The sequence below is a fragment of the Gymnoscopelus braueri genome, assembly GCF_963280865.1.
Source record: "Gymnoscopelus braueri genome assembly, chromosome: 9".
In the NCBI taxonomy this organism is placed as follows: Eukaryota; Metazoa; Chordata; class Actinopteri; order Myctophiformes; family Myctophidae; genus Gymnoscopelus; species Gymnoscopelus braueri.
Genome location: NC_137610.1, coordinates 43,551,279 through 43,565,261, shown reverse-complemented (window position 1 = coordinate 43,565,261; position 13,983 = coordinate 43,551,279). Strand labels below are relative to the sequence as shown.

At 41.0% G+C, this 13,983-nt stretch overlaps 1 long non-coding RNA gene across 1 annotated transcript in view; it reads left to right on the top strand.

The window, feature by feature from the left end:
* Positions 1-8,228: 8,228 nt before the first annotated feature.
* Positions 8,229-13,983, top strand: part of LOC308092123 — a 124,427-nt gene continuing 118,672 nt past the window's right edge. The window contains exon 1 of the long non-coding RNA XR_013933771.1: positions 8,229-8,387. This is a non-coding gene — a long non-coding RNA (uncharacterized lncRNA). The remainder of the gene's footprint in view (positions 8,388-13,983) is intronic.

The window sequence follows — 13,983 nt, the reverse complement described above, 5'->3', positions numbered from 1 at the left end:
TTAAATGTGTTAGGATGTGATGTAACTTGCAACATTTAAATGAAAAGATGCGAGATAGCACTTTTTTTGTTGTTCAAAGCATCCCAGTGCCTTCTGTAAAATAGATAGATAAATCTCTCCCATTTTGCAATGCGACAAAATTACACAATGATAATAAAAAAAAGAAGGAATCCCTGGCAGAGGAAACGTATTCACCCTGTAGCATTTCACAGCATGTCACAAAGTTTCTCCACAAACCCTCTGATTTCAAAGCTACAATTTGCTTAATTCCTTCCAACAGCATCGCTGCTTGGCATTGTGGTGTCTAAAGCTCCAAGCTGTTGGCTTTATGAGTGTGGCTTAGAGTCAAACAGATTGGTAGAGGTTAAATTGATTGAGCTGCTTGTGGTCGCACTATTGTTGGAATGTGGGAAGAGAAATTACTTGTTCTGCTGGACAGTTAATGGGTCGGGTGGCTTTGGGGAGCCAGTAGCCTACACTGAAATATACAGTACATTGTATATATATATACACAGTAGAAACCGTGCAAGTTTGGAAACAGAATGTACTACCTCCTACCGTTACTATTTTTGCCATTACCACTGCTATTGCAATATGTAGGAATGGCATATAATGGGGGAAGTTATTGCTTAGACTACTAATATGTTATTAACTTTTGGGCTCTGTGATATTAGAGACCCCCCCTCCCCTTTTCCTATTTCCTCTGCTGTTGTTGCCCACTTCCTCTTCGCCAGCTGAGACTTCCTGTCCACAACAGCCCACACATGTGGCCATCTAATGGAGAATTTGAATGCAAGTTTTTATATCTAATCAATAGTTTTTGTTTTCTATGCCATTGAGTATGTAGACTTCACTAAATCAATAATCTGGTGTTATTGTCTGACACGGCATTGATTTATTAAGATTGTAATTTAATTTACTAAATAATGCTGCTGCAGTCATTGTGAATCACTCCTGTGACATTCACACATGTGAATACAATAGAAGTGAAACAAACAAACATGCTCAGCAGTCATGGCTCATTTCCTTGTTACGGGTGATTTATACTTAGCAGTGCCACACGTTGTGAGCTTGTAGATCTGCTATTTGCAGTGCATGACACTGCACGCAACCAAGTATAAATCGTGCATTACTCTTCTCAGGAGTGAACACACACAATTCAATTTCAATTCAATTCAATTCAAAGGGCTTTATTGGCATGAGAAAACATACGTTTACATTGCCAAAGCAGAAAGCATAATACAACAATACAGCAATACAATCAAAACAAAAAATATGTACATTTTAAAGTCAGAATCTTCAATAGATCAATTTCTATGTACCAAGATCACTGGGTGCAGGTATAGTGCCGGAATATACCCAATGATTAGTCTTTAGGGTGGTTGTGTTCCGTTTGATATCCTTTTCCTATCACAGCAACTCACGAATCTTGCTGCTGTGTTTGCACATTGTTGTACTTCGCCCAGCAGATATGGGAGTTTTTTGTCATTGGTCATGTTTTCAAAATCTCCGTGTGTGGTTGTAATCTGTGGGAAGTATGTGTCTCTGATGTCTTGGTACAATGGACAGACGGTTAGGAAGTGTAGCTCGGTTTCCACTTCATTTTGTGTGCAGTGGGTGCATAGTCTGTCTTCTCTCGGGATACAGGTCTGCCTGTGACGACCTTTCTCGATCTCAAGACTGTGCTCACTGAGTCTGTACCTAGTTAAGATTTTTCTTTGTTTTGGGTCAGTCACGGTGCTCAGGTATTCTGCCACTGCGTATTCTCTGTTTAGGGCCAGATAGCATTCTAGTTTACTCTGCTTTTGTGTTGCTTCTTTCCAGTGTGTCAGTTAGTTTTCCTTTTGCTGTTTTATAATTTGGTTTAGTCCAATGGGTTTTCTATCTCGTGGCTCTGTTTGTGTTTGTGCCACACACACTGCCATTGTTCCTAAGGAGTACGCGCACACATACACACTTTGCCATTTTTGAGTGGTGCTAGCCACTCCAAGGAGTGACTTTGTCTGTGTGTGTGTGTGTGTGTGTGTCTGTCTGTGTGTATGAGCACGGCCCCTCTGTATGTTTGAGCACAGCCTCAACAGCTGCGGCTGATTGCAACACAAAGACGCAACCAGTTACACTAATTACACACACACACACACACACACACACACACACACACACACACACACACACACACACACACACACACACACACACACACACACACACACACACACACACACACACACACACACACTTTTGAGTAAAAATACTTAACATGAGTAAAAATACTTAAAATGAGTAAAAATACTTAAATATTAGTAAAGATACTTTAAAGTTCCTAAACTGAGTAAAAATACTTAAATCGAGTAAAAATACTTAAATCGAGTAAAAATACTTAAAATGAGTAAAAATACTTAAAAGATGTTAAAATGAGTCAAAACACGTAAAAATCAGTAAAAACATTTTAAAGTACTTAAAATTAGTAAAAAATACTTTGAAGTCATCAAAGTCTGTAAAAAGTAACTAACGAAATGAACTCATGAAAGGCACCACTCTCTTCACACTGGGTGTGATTTTTACATTGATGGCCAGCTTGTTTTGACAGCAGGAGAGGACAGACTGCAACAGAGAAAGATGGAGTGAGGGGCATACTGAGAGGGGGGAGGGAGATGAGAAAAGAAAATGAACAAAGGTGTCAAGAAGGAGCATGCCAGTGAAGGATGGAGAAAGGGCCAGATAATATGATGGATGTAGAAAGAGAGAGGCAGGAAGGGAGGAGATGTAACAAGTAAAGGTTTTGAGGAGGGCCGGACACGGGGAGAGTGGGATGAAGGAACAGAGTTAAGAGAGCGAGAGAGTAAGACCAATGGAGGGAAGGGAGGAGAGGAAAGGAGGGGTGGCTGGATGGAAGGAGAGGGGAAGGAAGGGAGGGAGGGATGGTTGGATGGAGAGAAGGATGGAGTGACTCAGGGACAATGAGTCAGCCTTCACATGCTGAGCTGGCACTAGACAGCCTTTCTTCCTCTCTTTCTTTTTACCCTTCTCTGTTTTTCTCCATCTCACTCTCAATCTCCCATGTCCTCCACCTTTCAACTTATCTGTTTCCCATCTCTATATATGCTGCCTCCCCCCCCCCCCCCCCCCCCCCTCTCTCTCTTTCCATCTGGGACATTTCATAAACAGTGTTTTCTCCCACACGTTGGAATGGATGAAAAAACAAACTCACCAGAGTTGAACAAAGTCTACAAGTTTATCACCAGATAATGTCTGGTATATCGTATATGTTTTCAAACCAGGAAACAATCCAGCAAATATTTATCCCACATACTTGGCTGATGTTTGCAAGAAGAAAGATAACAGTAAATCCAAACACATAAAAAGCAAATTTCAGAAGCACTAATTAGAATAAAAAGAAAAGTTGCAAAGTCACCTTCATGCATAAAGCACATGGTGGTGCAGCGCACGACTGCTGCACGAAACATTTCCTGGGAAGATTTATTTTGTTTGTTTTTTTGGGGCCCTGTCAGCTATCCTCACTTCCTGAACTCTGGAGTCGTGTTTCATTATTCATGTGGAACGGTGTGATTCTCATCCACTCATCCCCCTGACCGAGTCTATTCATCACTTCATCAAGAGTGTTTCAGTAACTGATCATTTTTGTCTGTGCTCACGTACGTGTACGTGTTTGCGCACATATGAATGTGTATGTGTGCATTCTTTGTGCTATCGTACGAGTCACATCACATCCTGTGTGTGTTTGTGTGATCTCTACAGACCTTGAGAAATTAGAAGCGTCAATTATGCATGCCAACAGAATTTATGTTTGTGTGTGTGTGTGTGTGTGTAGGTGCGCAAGGTGCACATCATTTTGTGAGTGTGCGTGCATGCGTGCATAATGTCTGTGTTTTTGGCCAAAAGACAACCTGTTGATACATTTTTCCTGTGATGTCTTGATTTGTAATGTGAGCAGCAGTTTGAAAAATATGTTTTTAGTTTTTCTTTATTCCCTGATGGAAAAATATTTGGACAGATTGAATTCTTGTCAACGTCGTCTGGTGATTGGACTGACTGTGTGTAGTGGAGTGAGTGTGTGTGTGTGTGTGGGTGGGAGAGAGGGGGAGAGAGAGGCACTGCCAATGTTTTGATTAAATGAACTGGGATGCCAAGTAAATTGTCAATAACAAAAGTAACTTTCCAATAATGATTGTCTACTTTCTTTCTTTTTTTCAGCCACAGATGTCAAACAGACATACAACAAGACTTTGGCAGATATGAAAAAGTCAATTTTGGTAATATTCCAGACATATTTTATATATAAATTGAAGCAAGATGCCCGACAAGAAAACTGCTGAGCACAAAGTAGCTTTCAAGTAGCCATTGTTTAAAAAGCGAAATATTAAATATCACATTATAGTTATTTTCTTCAGAAAACTAATATTTGAACAACAATTATGTCTGACTTCTTGATCATCACTTGACCGCATGGCTCACACATATACAAATTCCCTAGATAATGAAAACAGACCCCTGCATCAAGATATTTATTAGAGAAAATACACAATGTTTCAGCTGGCAGACCTTACGTTTGTCAGGTAAATACGTAGTTTCCTACAACATTATATTAAATAAGCATTACATACAAGACATTTCTGAATACATTCTTATGTCACACCACAAATGTTGCTCCTCACTCTTCTGGTCACTGAGAAGACATTTCATGACCTTCCTTTGGCAGGGAAAGTTACTCTGCATATTTCCTTTTTTCCTGCTCCAAATGTAAAATAATCATTAATAACATACTGTATGTATTTTACCCATTTCTTCATTTGTTTTAGAGCACTGGAAACTATCACCTGCGGTGCTGTCCTTGTCTGTCAGTTGACCCAGTATATTGGGGGCGGTTTCAACTCATTTTCAGGTTTTCACTTTTCGGTGCAAAAGACATTAAAGTGTCTTTATCCTCATTAAGGTAGCTACATAAAAACAAACAAAACCGCAGGAAACACTAGACTCATTCATCTTTACACTTCTGGCCACAGGTAAAGCTGGAAGGGGAAGTCCAAAATAAGAGAACACTACACTACACTGCGCACACACACACACACACACACACACACACACACACCAATCCAACTGTCTTATTTATTCAGCTGGAGAAGTGTGTGTGTGTGTGTGTGAGTGAGAGAGAGTCTTAATAGGCGAGAAAATGGGGAAAAGCGAGTCACTCCATTGAGTTTGTCCTTGATCCGTCATCCCTTCCACCCCCACCCAGCCCCTCTGAACTCTGGAAAAACCTCCACCTTGGAACCAGTGCCAGGACCGGGCCGAGCCGGAAACAATGCCAGGAATGTGTTAAAACGACTTGAGTCATTCACACATGTCAACTCCTCTCCTCCTCCCTCCTCTTTCTCCTCTTCCCACTGGACCCAATCTCGAGCAGTAAAAGAGAGAGAGAGAGGAGGGGGAATTCCTTCCTCAGAGAGCTGGATGTGCAATCTAATGGCTGTAAAGTCAGAACAAAATGCATACACTGTGTGCATTTATGAAATAACGTACAATAAAAATATATAACACTTAACAAAAACAATACAGTGTTTTTCCCTAACAGGACAGCAAAGAAAGCACAATAAAACTGGCTTTTTGATGTTTTGTTCTGTGTTCTACTTTAACACATTTGGTTTGCAAAATAAATCTTGTCATAATAGGTCTGTTATTTGCAGTGTGTTCTGATTTGTTGGGTTACCAAATGTGGTTTTTATTTCCGTGTGGGTGAGGGTGGTGCGAATTGTGAAACCTTGACATTCCTTGCCTCCCCTGTGCGTTGGGATTAGAGTCTGAGCTTCCTTCAACACAGTCTAAAAAGCAAAAAAGATAGTGTTTCAAAGTGTTTAACACACATCTTATTATTCCGCACTTCAGCTCAACTGTTTCTATTTGACCGTTTATTTATCGTCGTTTTTATACAGCCTAGTCATTTTTTCACCACAGCTTCAGCAAGCTTCAGTGATGTGAAATGAACAGGCTGAATTTGTAATTTGTCAAGCTCCCTCTATGACATTTTTGAAGTAGACGGTTACTTCAAAGTAACTTTAAAGTTTGATAGGTACATGGGTGTCTTTATGGTGTATGTCAGGGGTCTTCAACGTTTTCAGGCCAAGGACCCCCTAGCTGAGAGAGAGATGAAGCAGGGACCCCCTCTATATTGGATAAAATTGTGTATCAGATACATTTCTTCTGCTCTTTTTTCACTCTATACCTATAACCTCTTTGCCAAAAATAGCCGATCTACAAGCTGTGAGGTTGTAGATGTTGTAGATCTGCTATGTTTGGCTAAAGTTCTCCTCAGAAAATGGATTCTAGGGTACAAGTGGTTGGTAAAAAATAATCATATCACACAAAGATTTGGCGGACCCCCTGTAGTAACTCTGAGGACCCCTTAGGGGTCCCGGACCCCCTGTTGAAGACCCCTGGTGTATGTGGTGTTCATTCTATTTTTGCACTCTTTCTTTAAATCTTTTTACGTTTTCTTTATTATATTGTTATTACTTATGCTGCTGCATTGTCTGAAGGAAGCCGAACCAAAATAAGTTTTCCTCTTATGTACCTGTACACAAGATGTAACAATAAAGTACAACCTTGAACCTTGAACCTAGTGTATCTTGTAGACCAGGCCCATTGCAAGTTGCTGTACTCAATCCTCTACCCTGAGCCATCTCACCCTAGCAAAATGAGCAGGGGCCAGATGAGTTGTAGGTGTGAGGCCAAGCAGTAGCCTGACCGGTTTGTTTTGGGATGTCTGGAGCCTTGGTTTTTAAGGCTTTAGTGGTGTTTTGTGGTACCATGAGGTGCATGCATAGTCGAAGTGACATTGGATGAGTGCTCCTGCTAGAGTCCTCAATGTATTCCTACTGACCAGTGAGGAGATCCTGTGCAAAAATCTTGTTCTTTGGTTGACTTTTTAAATTACTTTAGTTACCATTTTTTCACTGGAAAGATTTACCTCTCAAATACAACCCCGGTAGGTAATTCCTTATCTTTCCTTATGACATTGTCGCCCACTTTGACCGTGAAGTCTTTGGTCTTGCAGAGGTTTATTCTGGACCCAAAAAGAATGGATTCAGTTTTGCCTAGGTGTAGTGATAGTTTGTTATCAGTGCACAACGTGCAGATTCTACCGAGTTCAGAGCTAAGGGCCTCCTCAACCTGCAATCTGTCCTTGCCCGAGACCAGGAGTGCAGACTGCAGAGTCATCCGCGAACAAGAACAAATTGCACTCACAAGCTGATGTCGTTTACATATATTAGGAATAGTATGCTTCCATGCAGAACGCCACAGCTCACTGGGAGAGGGAAGGGTTCCGTTCACCTCCACCACCTGTTCTCTCCCCTCCAGCTAGTTCACTGATGTGCTATCAAAACCGGTTTCTTTTAGCTTATCAATCAATATAGAGTGCCAATAACGGTTCCAAATGCCTTTTTGGAAGTCCAGCATGACCATGCCACAGTGTTTGTCCGCGTCCACCTCATGTTTGATCGTTTTTTTCAGCAAGATACTTTTCAAACTGTTCATAAACTATTTTTTTCCATAACTTTCAAGATGGAACAAAGAATAGAAATAGGGCGGTAGTTGCCGGGGTCTAATTTGCTTCCTTTTTTGTAAAGAGGGGTTACTCTCGTTAGTTTGAAATCTAGGGGGACCCTGTTTGATGAGAGGTGTATTATGTGGGCAATGATTGGAGCAATGGAGCTGAGTCTCTGAGACATTTGAAGGGGATATTGTCACTTGTCATGGCCAGTGGCCTTGTTTCGTTGCAGGGCGCTCAATTTCTTAAACACAACATCAGTTATCACCATGGTGAGTTAACCGAGTTTTAAAATCGTCTTTGCCTACACCTAGATTTTTGTAGAATGCTTGGATGTGCTTTACACCATAAAACCCAGAGTGAGAGGGCAGTTTGTTAACCAGTGTTGTGGCTATGGTAAAGATGTTTAAGCGATTAGCCACATCCAGCTTGCTTGTCTGTAATGAGTGTCTTCCGAATTAAATCATCATTCTGTCCCTCTCGTGTCCGTGCGCGCCCCCGCGCGTCGCCAAGAGGTTTGTGGAAAAATTGCGGCTGTGAATGTGAAGCCACGCAGAGAGAGCGAGAGAAAGAAATAGGAGAGAGAGAGAGGGAGGAGTGTACGAAAAATCCGTTCGAGACTAGAGAGGGGCAACACTGTACACACTCACACACACAGGACGCAGGAGCGACACAGCCGTTGAAGAAATCCACACGGATTATTCTTCTTCTTCTCACTTTATTCCCCAAAGCACGACGCGCGGATTATGATGACCGCCACGCTGTCCGTAGGAAGAGGACCTGGACCTCTAATCTTAACGGTCAGGCTCTGGATCTGAAGGTATGTGCTGTTAAAGAAAAGTTGAAACGTTATGTTTTCCTCTCCTTTTCCCAAACTGAAAGTGCCTCACATCCCGTCGCCACAGTTTGACTGTTGCTGCGAACTTCCAGCCAGGTTTGTTGTAGTTCCAACAACACAAGGGGGGACGTTTTAATGCCCCCCCCCCCCGCCTTCACTGTCGCCATGCAATGTGAACCCCGTTGGTTCACTTCACTGCAAAAACAGTGAGCTGAGCCCCCCGTTCCAGCAAACACGCGTCCTATGCATGCATGCAGCAGTGTTGGAAAAAAGTACTCACATTTTTTTTACTTAAGTAAAAGTACCAATACAATGTAGAAATACTCTGTTGCAAGTAAAAGTCTGGAATTCAAAATTGACTTGTACAAAAGTATTGGTATCAAAATGTACTTAAAGTACCAAAAACAGAAGGTACTCATTATGCAGAAGTTTTTCAAATGTATAAAAGATCTTTTGAAAAATAGCTGCAGATCTACAAGCTCACAATGCGTGGCATTATGACGCATGGCTGAAGTGATTAATGTAGGTTTTGTAATAATAATCAATCTACAAACTGTACAAAGTAAGTTTTCAAATAATTGTAGTGGAGTAAAAAGTACAATATTTGCCTCTGAGATGTAAGTATAAGTACTGAAAAATGGAAATACTCCAGTAAAGTAACACCACCTCAAAAGTGTACTTAAGTACAGTACTTGAGTAAATGTACTTAGTTACTGTACACCACTGTTGAGAAGTTTGCTTTGGTCTAAACTGAGGGCTCCAACGTCTTCGCATAATAACGTTGGCTGCTGCATAAAACGAGACTCTGATTTCCACCAACTTACACCAAACGGGAATCTAATCAAATATATCGATGCCAGGTGCGACAACGTTTTAGGAGATGGCCCTTGACAAAAACGAGGGGTGTTGTTGTTTACCCTAACGTTTAAACCCAACATGTGGATAATGTATAGCCTCCATTTTTCACCATGGGGTTGCCTCTGTTGGTATGCACGTCCTACACATTGAAGGGAATGAAAACACCAAGCAGCTCGCAGTGTTGCTGCCTGCCATGCTCTCTCTACCCACATAAGGACTGCTGCTACAGTGCAGTGCCATGCACTTCTCCTCGTGTTCAGACAGATATCGCTAAATGATAAGCTATGATGAGCATTTATGGCTGCTGTCTACTGTATCAAGTTTTTATGTATGACTTGAATGGATGTTGTCTAAGAAGTGCAGTGGTTCTCAACCTTTTCAGGCCGTGTTGACCCCCCTAAAATAATCATAATGTGAACTGGGGACCCCCAACCTGATAAGCACTTGGAATGCAGGAATTGTTACATTTTCGGTTGGATAAATATTGTGAAAATAGCAGATCTACAAGGTCACAACACCTGGCTTATATCGGCTATTTTCAAAATGTTTGCCACTTATATTATTTGCCAATGTTTGATATTATACTTTGTTGATTACCTTTTGATGGTCTTTCTCTCTTTTCTTTCTTTTTGAGGTATTATAAAGGTCTTAAAAGTCCTTAAATTGTCACTTCACTGTCATCTGGGGACCCCCCCCAAAATCACTGGTTGAGAAGAGAACCACTGGTTTAGTGTATACTGCTTGCATGGATTCTGCTGTGTGCTGTTGTGTATACAAGTCAATGTGAATGTGTTTTATCAGGTGTAGCCCTGAGTTAATTGGCTGTATTTGGGTTTCTTTTCACTACAGAATCAACCAGCCAAAGCCACAGTCATTGTATGAAATCTCTCACTGAGAAGTAGCCTACTGGTGATTCAGATTGTGAAAAGTGTTTGACATACTTATTATAGTTGGCAAAAGCGGTGATTATGATTGAATCTGTGTTAGTAACTAACTGGGTGTATGTATGTGGTAGAATCACATGATGTCAACTTAATGGTTAGTTGACAACCCCCTGTTTTAATACTACAATATGAAGAGTAAAATCATTTGGAACATTAGGCTAGGCAGTAGACTGGATAAATGTCATGTTTCCTTTTCTTTATTGACTGAAAACAATGTCCTCTGACAGACTTTCATTCAGCTAGGCCTGCCTTAGTACTAAAGCACAAGGTCAATGTTAGAGGGAGTGGAAGCAATAGAGAGATGAGCGTGGTGAATAATAATCCAATGAATTCATTATTTAAAAAATCAAAAACATTTCTATCGCTTCGGATAACCTTTCTATCCTTATCCTGCATTGGTCCAATTGGTCCCTGATTAGGCAGGTTGATGGAAATGCTACTGTATGCAATTAACGTCCTTATAGGATAGAAAAACAACAGTGCCAGTCTTCCTGATAGGATAGAAACGGCAGTATTGGTAGGATAGAAAACCAGCTGCCCTAGATGTCCTGGTAGGATAGAAAATCTGTCCGCGGAGGAAAGCCTGGTATTCGTTCCAAACTGGCCTGTGTGATCCGGTTTAGAAAAAACTAAAAACAATAATGTGTGATCCGGTTGGCGTGGCATTGTTTTTGTTCCCCACATAATGCGAATCAATTAGTTTAGTCTTGCTAGTCGCGCCACGAGTTAGAATAAGCGATGGACATACCAAACGATTATTATACCAAAAGAAACTAAAAGATTACACATTTTGAAGGTGCACGGCGCCGGAGGTTCCGGTCGTGTGTTCTGGCTGCCTGATGACAAAGTTATTTCCGCTCTGACCGGATCAGAAACCCGAAAATGTTATTGATCCCAGGCTAGTAGGATATAAAACTGCAGTACTAGAGGTCCTGGAAGGATAGGAAATACACAGGACTAGAGGTCCTGGTATGATAGAAAAACGGCAGTACTAGTGCATCCTGTTAGGATAGATAACCAGTAGAACTAGTAATGGTCCTGGTAGGATGGAAAAGGGCTAGGTCTAGGTCTATAAGGACCAGAGTTGATGAACCCTACTCTAGTGAGACCAAGTTCTTGGTGAATGACATCCTGTATTGTCATGTTTACATTGAGGTTGGAGTCTCTCTTTTTGTGTGTTGTAGGATTAGGACTGTGGCTGCTTGTTTTTACATGCCCCCAGGTCCTGCTATCATTACCACTCATACAGCTGACACTGTCAACAAAACAGCTCCATCAGTATTATTTTACCACGCTTTAAGGAGCATTTCAGCTAACAAAATACATTTTCTGTATGCTGTACATAAACTTAGCCTTAACCTCAAAACTATGAACTGTCGTCTTGGACTAACTTAATATTTGATGAGTACTTGGGAAAATGTCTTCCCAGAGATGTTATTTTAAGATGCCAAATTTGAAACTGAACATATTGTGACCTCCAGAATCTAGCGATATTATCTCTCTATGAGAATCAGCCCCACTGAAGTTCTGTGACAGAGCTCAGTTCAGATGAACTATGGTTGAAATGGGCCTCTTTAAAAATAGATGAGAAGAGGCCTTGAAGTTTGAGATTTGGGACGCTGATAAGGGCCGCCTTTTTTTCAGTGCCGCCACCAAAGTATGTGGGACAAATATTTGCTGGATTGTTTCCTGCCGTTGAGAGAGAGACAGAAAACATACCTGGGATTCTTTGGTGACAAATGGGAGACTTTGTTGTAATCTGTTCAGTTTCTTTGTATCCATTCCTGTATTGGTATGTTTGGTGTAGGTTTATTGTATCCATTCCAGTATTGGTATGTTTGGTGTTGGTTTATCATATGTCCAAGAACGAAGCAGAGATGATCCTTTCTTCCATCTAATGGATATGACCACTGATCCTGTTAATCCAGCAAAAAGTTTCTGTTCTGTTGTTTTTTGCCCTGTTGACCCCATGAACCCTAGTGTCCCTATAATGAGGCGAACATTCAGTGAAAATAGCAGGTGTACAAGCTCACAACCTGACGGCATGTATTTGTACATCTGCTATTTTCAGTCAGATATTTAATGTAGGAGGAGGGCATCTAGTAGAATCCTGGGAGACTCCAGTCAGTGAAGTTACAAGTATGGTTTAAATAACCCTATACAATAAGTTGCTACCGGATCAATTTTATTAGCTTTATTCATTTTTATTTTATTATGTCAGTCCAATTCCTGTTGGAGACTTTGAAGTTATTGATCCACTCTACTCACAGCCATATCAAATAGACTACTAGCTGTTTAATTTGCTCTTCACCTTTCTGTTTACAGATGACAAACAGCACAATATTGATCTCACTGCTATCAGTGTTTGATAGAATACGACAGCTTGACTTCCTTACTTCTCGCTAGGATGAATCAATCCTGACCTCTCTGGGTGGTTGGAGGGGTGATCCGTGATGATAATATCGAATTGGGATTATTTAAAAACACAATTTCAGACATTTTCAAAACTAGTGATAATGGCGGATCTACAAGCTCACAACAACGTGTCGCAATGAGCTTGTATATGGGCTATTTTTGAACTCTTGTGAAAGTATAAAGCAGGCTCAAATCAGGAAAAGAAGCCACAATATCATACATGTATTACAATATTGTGATAAGCAAAATTCCTGACGATATATCTAGTCTCATATCACTATTGATAAGATATCAATATATTTCCCAGCCCTGGGGGATTCAGCTACCATTGCAGTTTGCAGCTGTCTTTCATAAAACTGGAAGCTACTACTAAAGTCAGAGAATAACTGATAACAGAAAAGGAGATAATTTATCGATCATACATGGCGTCATTTGCTCTGGCGTCATTGTCTCTCCGTTAATGTATTTGGGCGGGTCTAGTTAAGCTTGGGTGGGAAACGGTCATCTGGTACCCTGCTGGCTCAAACTGTTAACTCACTGGCCACAAAGGTTCTGTGTTCAAATCCCACCTCAAGGAACTGTGTTGCACGTCATCTCCCCACATGACTCTCTTGTCATAAATAAAAATACAGAAATGCCAGAAAAATACTAAGAAGCATGGGGTGATATTTCTACTAAGTATCACAGGCATGATTTAGTGATTTGTGATGCATGTGAACTCTCAGATTTGTCTGCCTCATTGTTTTTTCTCTGCGCTCATAAAAGTAAAATACACACAAAAATGCTTGGTTGGGGAAATGCTAATGCGTTGACTTGAATTTGTTCACTTTGAATACAATGAAAGGTATCCTGCAACCTGCTGGCCTCAGATTCTGCACAGCATCAGAGTACCTTGTTTAGGAAACTGGCAGAAACATTACAGCCGCGCTTCCAAATTGTGGAATTTTTGAATTTTTGAAATATGGAAGTGCTAGAGTGTGCCAGACTGATTGATGGCTGAGAGTTTGACCTGCCCTCTGGTGTGTGTGTGTGTGTGTGTGTGTGTGTGTGTGTGTGTGTGTGTGTGTGTGTGTGTGTGTGTGTGTGTGTGTGTGTGTGTGTGTGTGTGTGTGTGTTTTCCCACATGGATAGATGACTATCTGTTTAGGATGGAGGGCCGTAACAATCGGAACCATTTGGGGCTCATTGATTCATTGATCATCACTTTCAAAGCTGACTGCTGTCTCCTTTCAAAGGTTTAGGCAATTGATTGACAAGCTCATTTGGGAAAGGAATAAAGTTATGTTCTAAGCTCATTTGGGAAAGGTATGTTCTAAAAGGTGATCCACCAGCAGTCATTACTACAGTTGTGTACAGATGTT